At 32.8% G+C, this 15,557-nt stretch overlaps 1 protein-coding gene and 1 pseudogene across 4 annotated transcripts in view; both read right to left on the bottom strand.

The window, feature by feature from the left end:
• GRID2 (glutamate ionotropic receptor delta type subunit 2) overlaps positions 1–15,557 on the bottom strand; it is a 1,428,484-nt gene that overhangs the window by 1,038,198 nt on the left and 374,729 nt on the right. The window lies entirely within an intron of this gene.
• Positions 8,504–8,671, bottom strand: LOC116630383 (annotated as a pseudogene).

The raw sequence follows: 15,557 nt of genomic DNA, 5'->3' as shown, positions 1-15,557 counted from the left end.
AATGGTGCAGGAATACTGAAAAGTTAGATTCTAGAGGATAGCTAAACCGAAGGATATCAGTAAGCTGGGATGCAAAATTTTCTGGCAGGCCCTTGAAAGAAACAGTATTATGCTTATTATCTAGGGACCAAAAATCATTTGACTTAGGATGTTTGTTATAGCTCACATAAAGTAGTAGGCTTTCTGTTCCTGGAGGGTTTTTGTATTGTTTGTTTATTTAACAGCAAGTCATTTAGCATCAATTCATATTGAGATTTATTCAGTTAGCAAAGAAACCCAGAAACAAATTACAACTCCATTTTGTAAACTGAAATACTTTTATTGTTATACAAACTTTTTTATTGTTGTTGTTTTGTTTGGATGGTCTATGATTTAGCATTTAATAAGTGTATGATAAATATTGATAACTAGATATCTGTATCTATAAATAAACACATTAAGCTTTAGTAATAAAAGAAACTTAACTAAAAATTTGGTAATTAGATATATTATTGAATAACTAGATAACAGAATATTATTACTTAAAAGATTGGGAGCCTACATTTTCTTATAAAAATGAAGGAAATTTTTATTTATTAAGACAATGCTAATTTATTTTACTTTTTCCTCAATAAGTCCAAAGAACTCCAAGTCTGAATTATGATCAACATTTTTACTGAAGAAACCTGAGAAATCAAACTTGCAACTTCATAGACTGACTGTCTAGAATCAATACTCAGTGATCCCAGACAAGAGCAACATTTTTTTTTTTCTTAAGTAAACTCTACACCACACAAGGGACACAAACTCAGGACCCTGTGATCAAGAGTCCCATGCTCCACTGAATGAGCCAGCCAGGTGCCCCATGGAGTAACAAAATTATCTCACTAGAGTCAAATCTATTTTATGGTAGGTAGAATTGATTTTCAACCCGAGTCCTTATTAGCTTAACCAATATGGATTAACTGCTTTAGCAACTTAACAAAAGAAAGGCCCCCAAACTCAATCTACTTGTTTTCATAAATTGCTTTGTAATTACAAAAATTAATTTTGTTCAACTGCATCCATCATACCTATTTTTTTTTCATTTTAGCCTCAAAATATATTAGAAATAATTCCTTGGTATCATAAGTTCCAAATAATTTTTAAATTATTATATTCTGTACATTCAGATACATATATCAGCATAACAATATAATTTTTTTTAAATTTTATATTTCTTTTATATCAATGTGTAAAGCAAAGAAAAAAATAAGTGAATTGAAAATTCTACTGTATATAATTTTGAAAAATCAGATTGCTTCCCTGAACAGATACTGTAGGAAAATGGTTTTCAATATCTTACTGAAATACTACTTGACAGTTAGTAAGTATCAAAAAATACTATAGAACACACCATAAACTCAAAGGGTATTTACTGTTGCTGGTAATATTAAGTTGAAGATAGATCACATCTCGAACAAGAATAGAAAAGAATAGTACATTTAATTTGCCTGGGATATTGAAAAGTCAGATGTGAGTTGATTATACACACAGGTAGAATCCTTTGAAATTGCTGATATTTAACCCCTTTTCACCTACAAATAAGAGTTTTAGATGTGTTCTCAATCATTGAATGAGATTCATTATTCTTTAGCTCCTTTCCTGATTTCCTAACCTATTCATCAATCACTATACCAACCAAGAATCTAATCAAACAAGGATTATTGTACCAATTTCTTACATTTTAAGTCATTCTGTGAGCCATGTTTTTCAGGATAATTTCCATTTTCCCTATATTCTTTTATTATTTCTTTCATTCAACAAACATTTTCTGGTGTAGTTACTAAGCTCCAAGCATTATGAGGTGTTCAGCATATAACTGAAAACTAAAACGGACATGATTCCTTCTTTTTAGGATTATACATTCTATTGAGACATAGGTCTACCATGTTCCATCTAAATACTTATTGTCTAAATAGGCACTGTCCTTTCCCACTTCTATATCTTTACTTAAATCTTTCTTTGTAAAATATTTTCACCCTTGTCTCCTTCTATTCTAATACTATTCATATCTGCAGGACAAATGAAGTATTCTGCTTACTCCAAAACATTATTTGATCCTCTTCTTAGAAATGATCTTAACTTTTAGAGGGAAAAAAGATAAAAGGGAGAGGTTACTTATATTTATTGAGCTCTACCATGTGCCAAGAATTATACCAGATAAACCACATATATAATTTCATTTAATCTTTATTACATTGTGATCCTCATTTGTGTGATCAGAAGTAATCTAAAAGTATGTAAGTGGAATCAAAGCTAGAATTCAGATTCTAATCTGCTCAATATGAAGTTAGGTCTTTATCCACCAAAGCTATCTATCTGAACTGCTATAGCATTCTGGTTTGTTCTTTTTTTTTTTTTTTTTAATTTCATGTACCACATGTGCCTTATATTACAGAGAATTACATTCTTCTTACTTTACTTACAGTAGGTGCTAATAAATACTTCTGTAATAAAGGAAAAAAATGGGTTACTATGCTTGAAATGCAGTTATTATTTGTGCTGAATTCTCAATAAGAAAATTAGGAAAGTAATTCACCCCTTCTTTTACTCATTTTTTTAAGATTTTATTTATTTTTGAGAGAGAGAGAGAGAGAGAACAAGCAGGGGGAGAGGCAAAGGGAGAAGCAGGCTCCCTGCTGAGCAGGGAGCCAGATGCAGGACTGGATCCCAGGACCCTGAGATCATGACCTGAGCTGAAGGCAGATGCTTAAACAACTAAGCCACCAAGGTGCCCCTCTTTTATTTATTTTCAAAGTAATATTGCTAAAATGGAATTTTGGTCAAATCCCTACCCTGGCATAATGACCACTATGATTTAGGGAATACATTATAGGGAGTCAAATGACTGCCATTGACTACATGCAATCCTCAGCATGTAACTCTAGGAAGAGGAAGAGAATATGCTAATGAGTTCAGTTTTGATCTGTTGAGTTTGATGTCTGCGAGACAATTAAATGGGTATGTCCAACAGAGATGGGTTTCTGGGCATGGAGTTCAGTAAAGAGCACTGGGCTGGAGAAACAGGTTTGTTAATCAAATAATATTTTCTATTTTCTTTTAAACTTTAATAATTATTTTGATTCACATATAAATTAATACAATTATTTTTATTTCTAAATATAAATATAAGTTATTTCTAAAAATTATTCTCAGCATTTTTGAATAATCCTTCTTTTCTCCATTTATTTACAATAAAGCACTATCATTCAATAAATGCCGATGTATACTAATGTCTGTTTTAGGATGAGCATGCCTTCTATAGCATCTCAAAAAGATGTAGTGCAGTCAATAATAATAATAGTGAGCTTAGCCATGCCACTGAAGAGCTTCCTCCAGATGACATCCATACTGTAAAAAACGATCTCTGATAGTTTCCCAACCAGCTACAACTTCATAAACTCTGCCAGCATTTGATACATTTCTGTCTTTTCCACAAGATATAATGACATTTAAATAATTCAGTTAAATCAAGACATATTATGGTTATAGTACTTTTCATAATCTATCTATATTTATAGTACTTTTCATAATCTATCTATATTTAGCCACACTGTAAAAGTACAGAGTGACCTTAGAAATGATTTTTCTCCTTGTGAACTTGTAAGGTTTCTAGGGCTTTCCTCTTTCTGTTATTATCATTCACAAACCACCTGCTTACTAATATATTTGACTTTTTTTTTCTTTTGCCAAGGATTAACACCAAGATTTGGTGATTACTTACCTAATCCTTTCCTTTTTTGAAAATCAATATATTCTTTTGTCAGAAGAAAAGGGCAGGACATTCAAACATCAGATTTTAAATCAACCTCTATTTAAATAGTCCTTATTAGCTTAACCAAATTCAAATCCTGAAATTCTTTCAAATCCTGAAATTCTATGCTTCTATAATCCTGGAACATTATAAAATACTACTTTAATTTCCATGTCTGCACATGTTTTCATATTCTATAGAAAATAGTATCTTTGGGAAAGTAAAAATTATTTAATTTATACTACATTTTCCTCTCTCTTATTTTAGGTTTCAATTTCAACTCTTTCCATATTAATCTCATTTCTTAGCTCTTTGTAAATAAGCAATATGGAAGTAAAATACAAGTTGAGTAGATCTGTTTTTTCTCTCATCAGTGATCAAGCAGTAAGCCTAGCTTTTTCTTGTTTTTCTAGAATACACATAATATAAAACAATTTATGTTATACTCAACATTTTTCACTTAGCCCTCTGTCCATGTTTTAGAGTTTTTCTTACCTTTCGTATAATTTATTCTTCATTTTGTGTTTTCTCCCACTTTTTGTATGTACTGCTATAAAAGCTAAGCCTAATAGAATGCTCCATCTCTATACAGTTACATTAGTTTGTCTGTTTGCTTTCTTTCTCATTAAGGAATCTGTGAGGCTATAATAGATTTCATTTTTCAGGGCTTTTAGCATTTAAGCACACCTATCTTTGTCATGAACTTGCTTTGTTCCGAAGATTTTCTTAAATCTGGGGAAGATTTAGACTCTACAAAGCATTCATTTCCTTGGCTTTAGGGCACCTGTGATGATATCATCATCTTCTCCCAAGATCATCATCTTCTCCCAAGATTCCTTTAGGGCACCTGTGATGATATCATCATCTTCTCCCACTTCCACTTTGCCAACCGATGTTACCTTGATAGAATAAGATCCTGTAAAATAGCAGTCCTTATTCAACACTCAGGCCTACAACAAGAGTGAGGTAAGTAAGATAGGGCAGCAATATGTCAGCCCAGAGTATGATCTGCTTTTAAGTGAATAAGCCTTCAAGTAGATACCCAGATAGTTTATATTTACAGTTTAATCTAACTTGCTTCTTTGCCAATTTAGAATTATATGTTACTATTTTCCTCAGTCTCATTATCATAATTGAAATAAGTAATAAAGAAGTTGGACTCTTTTTCTTCTATCCAGTTTATCTAACCTATTAAGACATCTAAATTCTTGGGCTGCCTGGGTGGGCTCAGTCGGTTGAGAGTCTGCCTTCTGCCCAGGTCATGATCCCAGGGTCCTGGGATGGAGTCCAGCACTGCTTCTCCCTCTGCCTGCCCCTCCCTTTGCTCGTGCTCTCTCTGACAAATAAATAAATAAAATCTTTAAAAAAATAAGATGTCTAAATTCTTATTTTTAATATTAAACATTGGATATAGTTGCAGTCGAACCCCTGGCTACTGTCGAGCATACCTAGCTAAAATATATAGCTTCATGTGAATTCTCAGCAAAACAAATTGGAATTTAAATCCTTGTTCTTCAAATTCCATCACTTATTTAAAACTTTTATTCTGAATCAGGAATTTATTAATGAAAGCTAATATTTATATGGCACCTACTATTTTAACTACCCTAAGCACTTTATGTTTATTATTTAATGTAATCTTTACAACACTCCTTGTTATCAGTATTATTATTATCCCCATTTACAGGTAAGAAAACTGAGGCACAAAAGGTTAAGTAACTTGTTCAGGGTCATACAGTTAATTATGGTAGAGGTAGCTCTCACATTTGTGCTCTTGACCATTACAATATACTGCTATAGCCAAGGTAATATTGACACAGAAATAGTATAGTAGCATACAAATTTATATTTGGTGAGTCCATGGAATAGAGGTTGAAAATCTTGTCCCTCAAGAGGTCCTTTACAGGGACGCCTGGGTGGCTCAGTTGGTTAAGCGACTGCCTTTGGCTCAGGTCATGATCCTGGAGTTCCGCGATCGAGTCCCGCATCGGGCTCCCTGCTCGGCAGGGAGTCTGCTTCTCCCTCTGACCCTCCCCCCTCTCATGCTCTCTCTCTATCTCATTCTCTCGCAAATAAATAAATAAAATCTTTAAAAAAAAAAAAAAAAAAAGAGGTCCTTTACATTTAAGAAGCATAGACTCTGATTGTGGAGTCTGATAGCTACTTTTTTAAATAGGGGGTTAAAATGTCATTCAGGCCTACAACAAGAGTGAGGTAAGTAAGATAGGGCAGCAATATGTCAGCCCAGAATATTCAGGATCTCCAGAGCTATAAAAGTGGAGCATCTAATTATGGTGGATAATGGGAGGTAGAGGGTGAGGAATGGGGAGGGAATGGTAAAAGAGGAAATTTGCAGCATGAAAATATTCTATCTTTGTACAGTATAAATATATATATAAATATATATATATATATATATATATATATATATGCTGTATGACAACTTGTCTTACCTTGTACACAGAGTGCACTGCCTTTTAAAATATTGTATGGTGTCATATTTTCATGTTTTGTAATTCTACTTCAAAAAGAATGTCTTACAACACTATGCACCATTACACTGTCAAATTAATTTTAACTGATGAGCCCTCATATATTTGAAAATGTCTGCTATATTACTGAAGTGAAGTGAGCCCGGTTTGGAATGGAGAATACATCTAATTCACAGTATGGGAAAAAAAAGAGTCCCTATGGATATTTAATACAGAAAACAATTTATCTTGAATATGCATATTTGCAATTTTAATAGTTATTTTGAATCTACTTATTTAACTGAGTTCACAAACATGAAGTAATAAAAGGAAAAGTAATCTACCTTGATTTTAAAGCCTGGGATATAGGTCAGGAATTTTTAAGGGACTAGTACTAGGACTATGTACATTCTCCCATATTTTGTACATTAGTAGCACCATGGAAAGTAGACACATCCTGACCACTCTTCATTATGTGAGCAATTTTATTATAATAGACTGTAATTCAACAAGAAACAGCAATTCTGAAAGGCTAATGTTTCTTTTTAAAATACAGAAGTAGCTATTGAATGCCTCAAAGTACAAATTGATTGGATAGTAAAGATAGGAACGGTGGTTTTTAAGTTTCATGAAAAGAGACACATTTCTGTCAAATTTCTGAGCTGTGGGCATAAGATAGATGTTTAAGTGAATGGTTCAAAGAGAACTACCTTTTAAGTTTGGGGTTTTTTTGGTTCTTGTTTACTCTTGTTCAAATGCTGATACATCACGAACCTCTCCTATAACAACATATGCAATTACTAAACACTGTATGACACATGCACAAATTTTAGCTGTTCATCACCAACATTTCAAAATGTGGCTGGTGCAAGATACACAAAATGTTTACTGAGAATTTTCTTAAACTAAAGGCACTTCAAATTTGCATATTTAAAAAGAACATTTTAAATTCCAATTTAATCCACACTGTATTAACCCGATTGAGTAAAAGCCAAATTCCTAAAATAATTACAACAATATAGGTGTCCACTAAGCTTTATTTTCCTTTAAGTTTCAAAAACTGAAAGATCTTGGGTCAATCTTTAGGGTCTTCTCTATTACCTACAGTATGGCCTTGCTTATAAATACAGTATGGAACCAACCTCAAAAAAAGTACATGTGCTGGGCTAGGCATTCTATGGAAAAACAGAATAGTAAAATATCATTATTATCTTTAATCACTAATTTAAGAGTTATCTAAATAATTCACAAAATATTTACATTTTGGAAATAATACAACATGTAGTTTTTACATCTTTTCTATTCTTTTTTCATTATTATGAACGTTCACCTAAGAACTTAACCATCATCATCATCAGTTCCTTATGTGACAACTTGGAAAGAGTATTGTATTAAGTTACATTTTCTTTTAATCTAGTGATATTGGTGTTAAAACTTGATCATTAATTGTATTTCATGTTTTGTAAATTGTTTATGTCATTTGTCACATAAATAATTAGGGCTCTCCTAATTTTCTTGAAAGGAACTGTAATATCTGGAGCAAGGCAGCAGTTCAATGGAAATATGTGAAGGAATGAACTGTGTGATTTTATAGGTTAATTTGTTTTAATTAGCTATTATTTAATAAAATGCTATTTTCTTACAGTTCAGTCGATCAATCAAATATATTTTCCTTTAATGACAATTCTATATTAATTTTAAGACGGTTATATCCAAGGCTTTAAAGGAACACATTTGATCCAAAATGTATTAATTGCTATAAAAAAATTGTGCTTCATTTATTTTACATAGAGACACACTGTTTACTTTAAAATTCATTAACTGAACAATGTCTAACAAATCATCAAGGTCCATATGGTGCTTTCAATTAAATGAGTTACTGTTTTAAATATGCTTTATATGTCATTACACACCACTTTTCTCACTTTGATAGGCACCTGTCAGCCTCTCTTCTGTTCTATATACCTACCTATAGTATGTAAGATAATTTATTTCCTGTCATTATTGTTTTAACATTTCTTTGCTCTACTGTCAAGGATTTCTGGCTTGAAGTCTTCATTTTGTTTTTGAAATACAAGCGGCCTTAGGGCACAGGAAGAGGCTGACTGCTTTTCCCCAGCTTTGCATACGCATTGCCCTAAAAGAGTCTCAGCACAGATAGTATGTGAGGATTCTAAGGCCATTTTCAAATATCCTTAAAGAAGGAAGACAGATGGCTATTCTACCTCTCCTCTCCTTCTCTTTACCCTCTCCCCTTCATACCATCATGCATTCAACAATTGCTTATTAAGTGGCCACTGTGTTCCAAACACTGTGCCAGATGCCCAAGCCACAGTGGAAGAGCATCCTGTGAGGAGTTTTCAATTAGCAATAATCACGCCTCGGATAAACCTCATTGGCTACAATACTGCCACTGAGCAAACCTCCTGTGGGGAGTTTTAAGAGCCAAGTCATGGGGCAACCTACCACAAAAGTAGTAAAAAAACATATGATTTGTCCTATCTCTTCAATTTCACTTTTGCCCTGGATATATTGATTGCTATGCTGATATTGCTATCACAGGCCATAATGGAAAGTAATAACGATATGTAATAATAAGATACAATGAGATGCAAAACTCTCAACTTCTCCCCTACCTGCATCATGACTCTCACATTATCTTAAATTTTTAAGTGAATAAATATTGACAACATAAAATTGTTTTCTCTGAGGCAATTATGGATGAACTGACCCAATATGTATAATGGGTTTACTCATGAGAGCAAACCACTGAAGCAGCTCCCTCTATGATTATGCTTCATTTATTTTACATAATTGCATTGTCATGCAATGTAAATCAACATCCTATGTTATCTGACATTACGTAAATCAAATCTGTAGCTATATAAAACAGTTAACTGTTTTAACAGTTAACATATATCCTATGTCAGATAACATAGGATGATGCCAACACTGTTATTTATTTATTTATTTATTTATTTAAGTAATCTCTACACTCAACATGGGGCTCAAACTTACTACCTGGAGATCAAGAGTCATATGCTCTTCCAACTGAGCCAGACAGGCACCCCAATGCCAATGCCCTTTTAAACACCAAATTAAGCACAGAGATAGGCAAACAAGCTTTCATTTATAACAGATTGTGGAAATAAATGACTATGAAAATGATCATTCAGTGAATAAAAAGAGTGAGAGAAGGAAGTGAGGGCCTTGTATCATCAAAGCATTCAATTTTCCTTCATAATATGCAATTCAAATTTAGCATCCAATGTCTTATTTCATGATTACAACATCTCAAAGCCTTTGAAGGCAGAGCACGTGGCCATCATAGAGCCAGGCAGCTTTGCATTAATGCACAGTATTCCTGCTAATAATATCATGGGCATGTCAAAACTCAAAACTTCCTCTGTCTTGTCCTTTTCAGTAAGGAAACTGACTAAAAGAATGAAAGTCTTCTTAGAAGGTCAAAGGGTAAGATAGACATAATTGAGGGATCTAATTTTCGTGGAACAGTCTTAAAAAACATTATTGGATTTTTGACTAGTGAAAGAAAGTGTGTTGCATTCATTTAGTGAATTCAAATGTGACTCAATCCACTAATGTGAAAATGCAGAGTTATGACCTACTCACCCATGCTAATGACTATGTCATTTACATGTGTTTGCCACTTTAATAGGGAATAAATGGTTGAAGATTTTATAAAGGATTCATTTGATTCTGCTAAGATGTCTAATGACAGAAAACATCTCAAGTAGAAAACTATTAAAAGATTTCATTTTGTACCAGTTTCCACGAAGATGCATTTCTTTCTCAATATCTATTACCTAGATTAACAGAAGCTGAGAAAAGTTAACTGTTTTATATAGCTACAAATATGATTTATTATGGTTTTAGTAGACTAGCCAAGAACAAATTTATGGTAGGTTACCTTAAAATAATTTTTCCATGGATCTAAATGTATATATTTTTCTTGGTTACAGTCCACTCAGAGACGTAAGTCTTGATAAAAGCTGAAATATCTGCCATCCCTGTATATAAGAATATTTGACTCTTATTATTCCTATATAGATAACATAAAGAAAAAACCACAGAATTGTAAAAACCCTTTCTAAAATTTTTCAGAAAAGGTAAAGTCAAAGGCAAATCCAAAATATCATCAATAATTCAACTCTGGGTTTAAATTTTCAGTATTCCACTATCCCTGAATGATCCCACACAAAATATATCTTAAATATTTAAAATTTGTAATATTCAAATGAAATAATATATGGTTATCATGTGAATCTAAACAATATTTATACACATTAACTAAAGAAACAACACATGTTATATGATTATATAATATCAACCCATTATTATGATATATTTACATGTTTATTTAACATATTAACACAGTAAATAAAATAATGGGAGAATGATGTAACACTATGGCTATATCAATAAATGCAGTGAAGTATTATTTAAAAGATTTATTTGTAAATAAATGATACTCAAACTTTCTTCCTAAGATAGAGTCTCAAATATATTTCAAGATTTAATATTTTATAATCCATATATGGATATGGTGAAATGCTTATGTGCTGAATTTGGCTAAAATTATATAAAACTACGATTGTTTATATAAAGGATAATAAATATCAAATTGTAAGTTACTATGTTATCAACTGGTAACATTGCTAAGGTTGCATAAATGCAAATTTTTAGAAATAATAATATCAACAAAGCATGCCAGTTTAATAATTTATTGGAAGAATAAAACTTTTAAAATTGTACATTAAATGATACCTAACCCTAATAATGTTTAACAGAAATATTAATGTGGAATATAACTAAGTGAAAGAAATATTTTCAAAGATGACCTTAAAAAATAACCATCTATAAATATAAAATCCATATACCAATTAGTAATAAGATTAGTGTTTGTAGGCTGAATTCTAAAATGTCCCCATGACCTCCTTTTCCCCTATTGTTTTTCCTATGACTATGTTATCTTACATGGCAAAAGACATTCTACAGATGTGATCAAGATTACTAATCGTTTGAATTTAACACAAAGAGATTAGTGGGGTTGACCTAAGCTAAACACATGAACAATTTAAAAGCAAAGTTTCCTCTGACTGGTAGTAGAATTCAGACATCTAAAGCATAAGAAGAACTTGTGAGTTTATCTACTGCTGAAATGGAGGAGGTCACTGGGCAAGGACCTGAAAATGGCCCATAGGATGAGAATAGTTTTTAGTTGACCATAAGCAAGAAACTGGGACCTCTTCCTTCCGTTGCAGGAGAGGATTCTGCCAACATGCTGAAGGAGCTTGGAAGCAGTATTTTACCTAGTCATGCCTACAGATCAAGAGGCAATGAGACAACACCTTGATTTCAGCTTTATAAGATTCTGAGTAGAAGACCTTGCTGAAACACGCTAGTTAAATTGGGTAGGTGCTTAGTAGGCTTAGTTTATTTAGCAATAAAAAATGAATTTCCATTAGCATGTCTCTAAAGGGCCTGAATATGTTCTTCATTTCTTTTTCTTTTTCTTTTTTTTTAAAGATTTTATTTATTCATTTGAGAGAGGAGAGTAAAAGAGGGAGTACAGGAGAGGAAGCACAAATGGAAGGGGAGGGGCAGAGGGAGAGGGAGAAGCAGGTTCCCTGAGGAGCTGGGAGCCAGACTCAGGGCTTGCTCCCAGGACCCCATGATCATAACATGAGCTGAAGGCAGGCGTTTAACCAACTGAGCAACCCAGGTGCCCCACATTCTTTATTTTAAATTTTTAATTATGGAATGTCTTTACCTATGCCATCACCCTAAAATAACATTGTATTTATAAATAGTAAAAAGCATAAATGATAAATATTATACCAAATTATAAATACAGAAGGTCCTTAACTTTTGATGATTCGACTCAATGATTTTTCTACTTTACAGTGGGGTGAAGGTGATACATATTCAGTAAAAACCATACTTTGAATTTTAAATTTTGATATTTTCATGGACCAGCAATATGTAGTACAATATACTCTTATGGTGCTGGGCAGTGGCAATGAGCCACAACACCTAGTTAGCCATGTAGTCAGGAGAGTAAACCACCAGTACACTTACAACCCTTCTGTGTCCATACAACTATCCTGCTCTTCACTTTCAGTACAATATTCAATAAATTACATACAATATTCAACACTTTATTACAAACTAGGCTTTGTGTTAGATGATCTTGCCCAATTGTAGGCTACTCTAAGTGTTCTGAAGACATTTAAGGTAGGTGAGGCTAAACTATGAGTACAGTAGGTTAGGTGCAATAAATGCATTTTCAACTTACCATATTTTCAATTTACAATGGGTTTATCAAGACATAATCCTATCATAAATTGAGGAATATCTGTAGTCATAAACTATAATAGTGGGATTACCACTCAATATTGATTTTTTGAATTTTCAGGGAAAATGCAATTATAGAAGACATGTTAAAAAATCACAAATAATGATAACTACTCCTACACATAATCTTACTGAATCATCTTCATATCACCAATACAAAGCACACAGATCATTTTTAAGCATTTACTGAAAAAAATTAATGATTTTTTCACTATACTTATTGAATATTTATTATTAATGCTTATTGAGTGCCTTCCATGTGTCCAGTACTGTTTTACCCATCCTTCCTCATTTATTCATTTATCAGTTGGGATTTGGCTATTCTGCATATGAGAGAAAATACAAAATAAATAAGATAGAATTTTATTTTTCTCTATAATAGAAGAAGTCTGATGGAGGGCTATAATAATGGTCTATGGTATACAGGACTCAGGTTCCCACTCTTCTTGTGATCCACCAACCTCAGCATATAATTCTAGCTCATGACCCAGGAAGCATCAGACACCAAATCATGTTGCACAAAACATTTCCCTCTTAAGAGACACTGACAAGTACCAAGTTTTATGGCAATAATTACTTATACAGAAGTCTGAGAAATGTAAACTGTATTTCCAGTATACAAGCAAGATTCAGGGATTCTACTACTAAAGAAGAAATGGAGAACTAATATTGTGATAGTTTCCCTCACATTTCTTATAAAAAATATGAGATAGATACAATATTCTGCATATGAGAAAACTGACAGAAAAGTTATCTTTCACAAGTTCATAATACTTTGTGGGAGTTAAGATACACACTCAGGCTGCCCAACTCCAGGGTACCACTACATGAAGTATAGCCTACGAAGTACTGGCCTACAAACAGGACACTACCAGCCCACCAGGAGATAAGTACAAAAATGGAATTATCTGCATTACTGGAAGATTGAGGCAAATGAATTTTTATTTTAAAAAAGCATCTGTCCTTGATTGATTGAATGAGGAAACTGAATCTTTAAGAGATATTTAAGAAGTATTGTTCTACTTTTTAATTTTCTTTGAAGTAACTTTACCTCCAACGTAGGACTTGAACTCACGACCCCAAGATCCAGTTACATGCTATATCGCCTGAGCCAGCCAGGCACCCCCAAGAAATACTGTTTTAAAGTCTGCAACCTAATCATTACGATGATTTGCTGGATATTTTAAGCCTTCACATTTGCAATTATTCTTTCTTTTACAAATTAAATAAAATTGCTCTATGCTCTTTAAACAAATTGTGAGAAGTCCAGTGTTTTCCTGGATATTTGTGGACACCCAGAGAATTACATTTTCATGGGTACCTTTCTTTCCAATTCCATGATCTCTCAAATTTTCTCTTTTGCTTCTTGCAGTCTTCTTTCTATCACCACTACCAAAACAACATCGTATCTACCTATTCCCCTCATTTGTTCTCATTCTTTTATTCTTCCTCTCTAGTAATTTCCCTGAAATTTCAAATTATTATTTTTTTATTATGTAGAGGTATTTTGATTTTCCTTTTTCTCATTGAATTCATCACTTTATTCTTTCAAGAAACCCATCAGGAACCTTACACCTAAAGGAGCTAGAAGACGAAGAAGAAGAACAACAACAACAACAAACCAGCAGAATGAAGGAAAAAATAAAGATTAGAACAGGAATAAATGAAATAGAGACTAAGAAAACAAACAAACAATTAACAATACAACAGATCAATAAAACCAGAAGGTAGTTCTTTGAAAAGATCAACAAAATTGATAAACCTTTATCCAGACTCATAAAAGAGAGAGAGAGAGCAAGAGGAATAGAGACAGAGAAAACTAAGATAAACTCAAACAATGTCAGAAATGAAAGAGGAGAAATAAGAACCAACACCACAGAGATACAAAGAATTACAATATTATGAAAAAATTATATGCCAACAAAGTGAACAACTGAAAAGAAATGGATAAATTCCTAGAAACATAACCTACCAAAACTGAATCACGAAGAAACAGAAAACTTGGACAGACCAATTACCAGCAATGAAACTGAATCAGTAATCAAAAACCTCCCAACAAACAAAAGTCCAGGACCAGACGGCTTCACAGCTGAATTCTACCAAATATTTAGAGAAGAGTTAAAACCTATTATCAAGCTATTCCAGAAAAATAGAAAAGGAAAACTTCCAAATTCATTCTATGAAGCATTACCCTCATACCAAAACCAGATAAAGACACTACAAAAAAAAAAAAGAGAACTACAGACCAGTATCTCTGATGAACATAGATGGAAAAATTCTCCACAAACCAAGCAAACCAAATCCAAAATGCATTAAAAACATCATTCACCACAAACAAGTGGGATTTATTCCTGGGATGCAAGGGTGGTTTAATATTCGCCAATCAATCAATGTGATACATCATATCAATAAGAGAAAGGATAAAAACCGTATGTTCATTTCAATAGAGCAGATAAAGTATTTGAAAAAGTACAACATCCGTTCATGATAGGTTTAGAGAGAACATACCTCAACATAATAAAAGCCACATATGAACAACCCACAGATAACATCATACATAATGGTGTAAAACTGAGAGCTTTCAGGAACTAGATAAGGATGCCCACTCTCACCACTTTTACTCAACATAGTCCTGGAAGACCTATCCACAGGAAGCAGGCAAGAAAAAGAAATAAAAAGCATCTAGATTTGTAAGGAAGAAGTAAAATTTTCACTGTTTGCAGATGACATAATATTATAATAGAGAAATCCCTAAGGACTCCACCAAAAACCTACTAGAACTAATAAATAAATTCAGTAATGTTGAAGGATACAAAATCAACATACAGAGATCTGTTGCATTTTTGTACACTAATAATGAAATAGAAAAGAAGAAGAAGAAGAAGAAGAAGAAGAAGAAGAAGAAGAAGAAGAAGAAGAAGAGGAGGAGGAGGAGG

Source organism: Phoca vitulina, unplaced genomic scaffold (genome assembly GCF_004348235.1).
Source record: "Phoca vitulina isolate PV1807 unplaced genomic scaffold, GSC_HSeal_1.0 scaffold3, whole genome shotgun sequence".
Taxonomy (NCBI): Eukaryota; Metazoa; Chordata; class Mammalia; order Carnivora; family Phocidae; genus Phoca; species Phoca vitulina.
The sequence above is the reverse complement of the archived record's forward strand: the minus strand, read 5'-3'. Positions and strand labels throughout refer to the sequence as shown.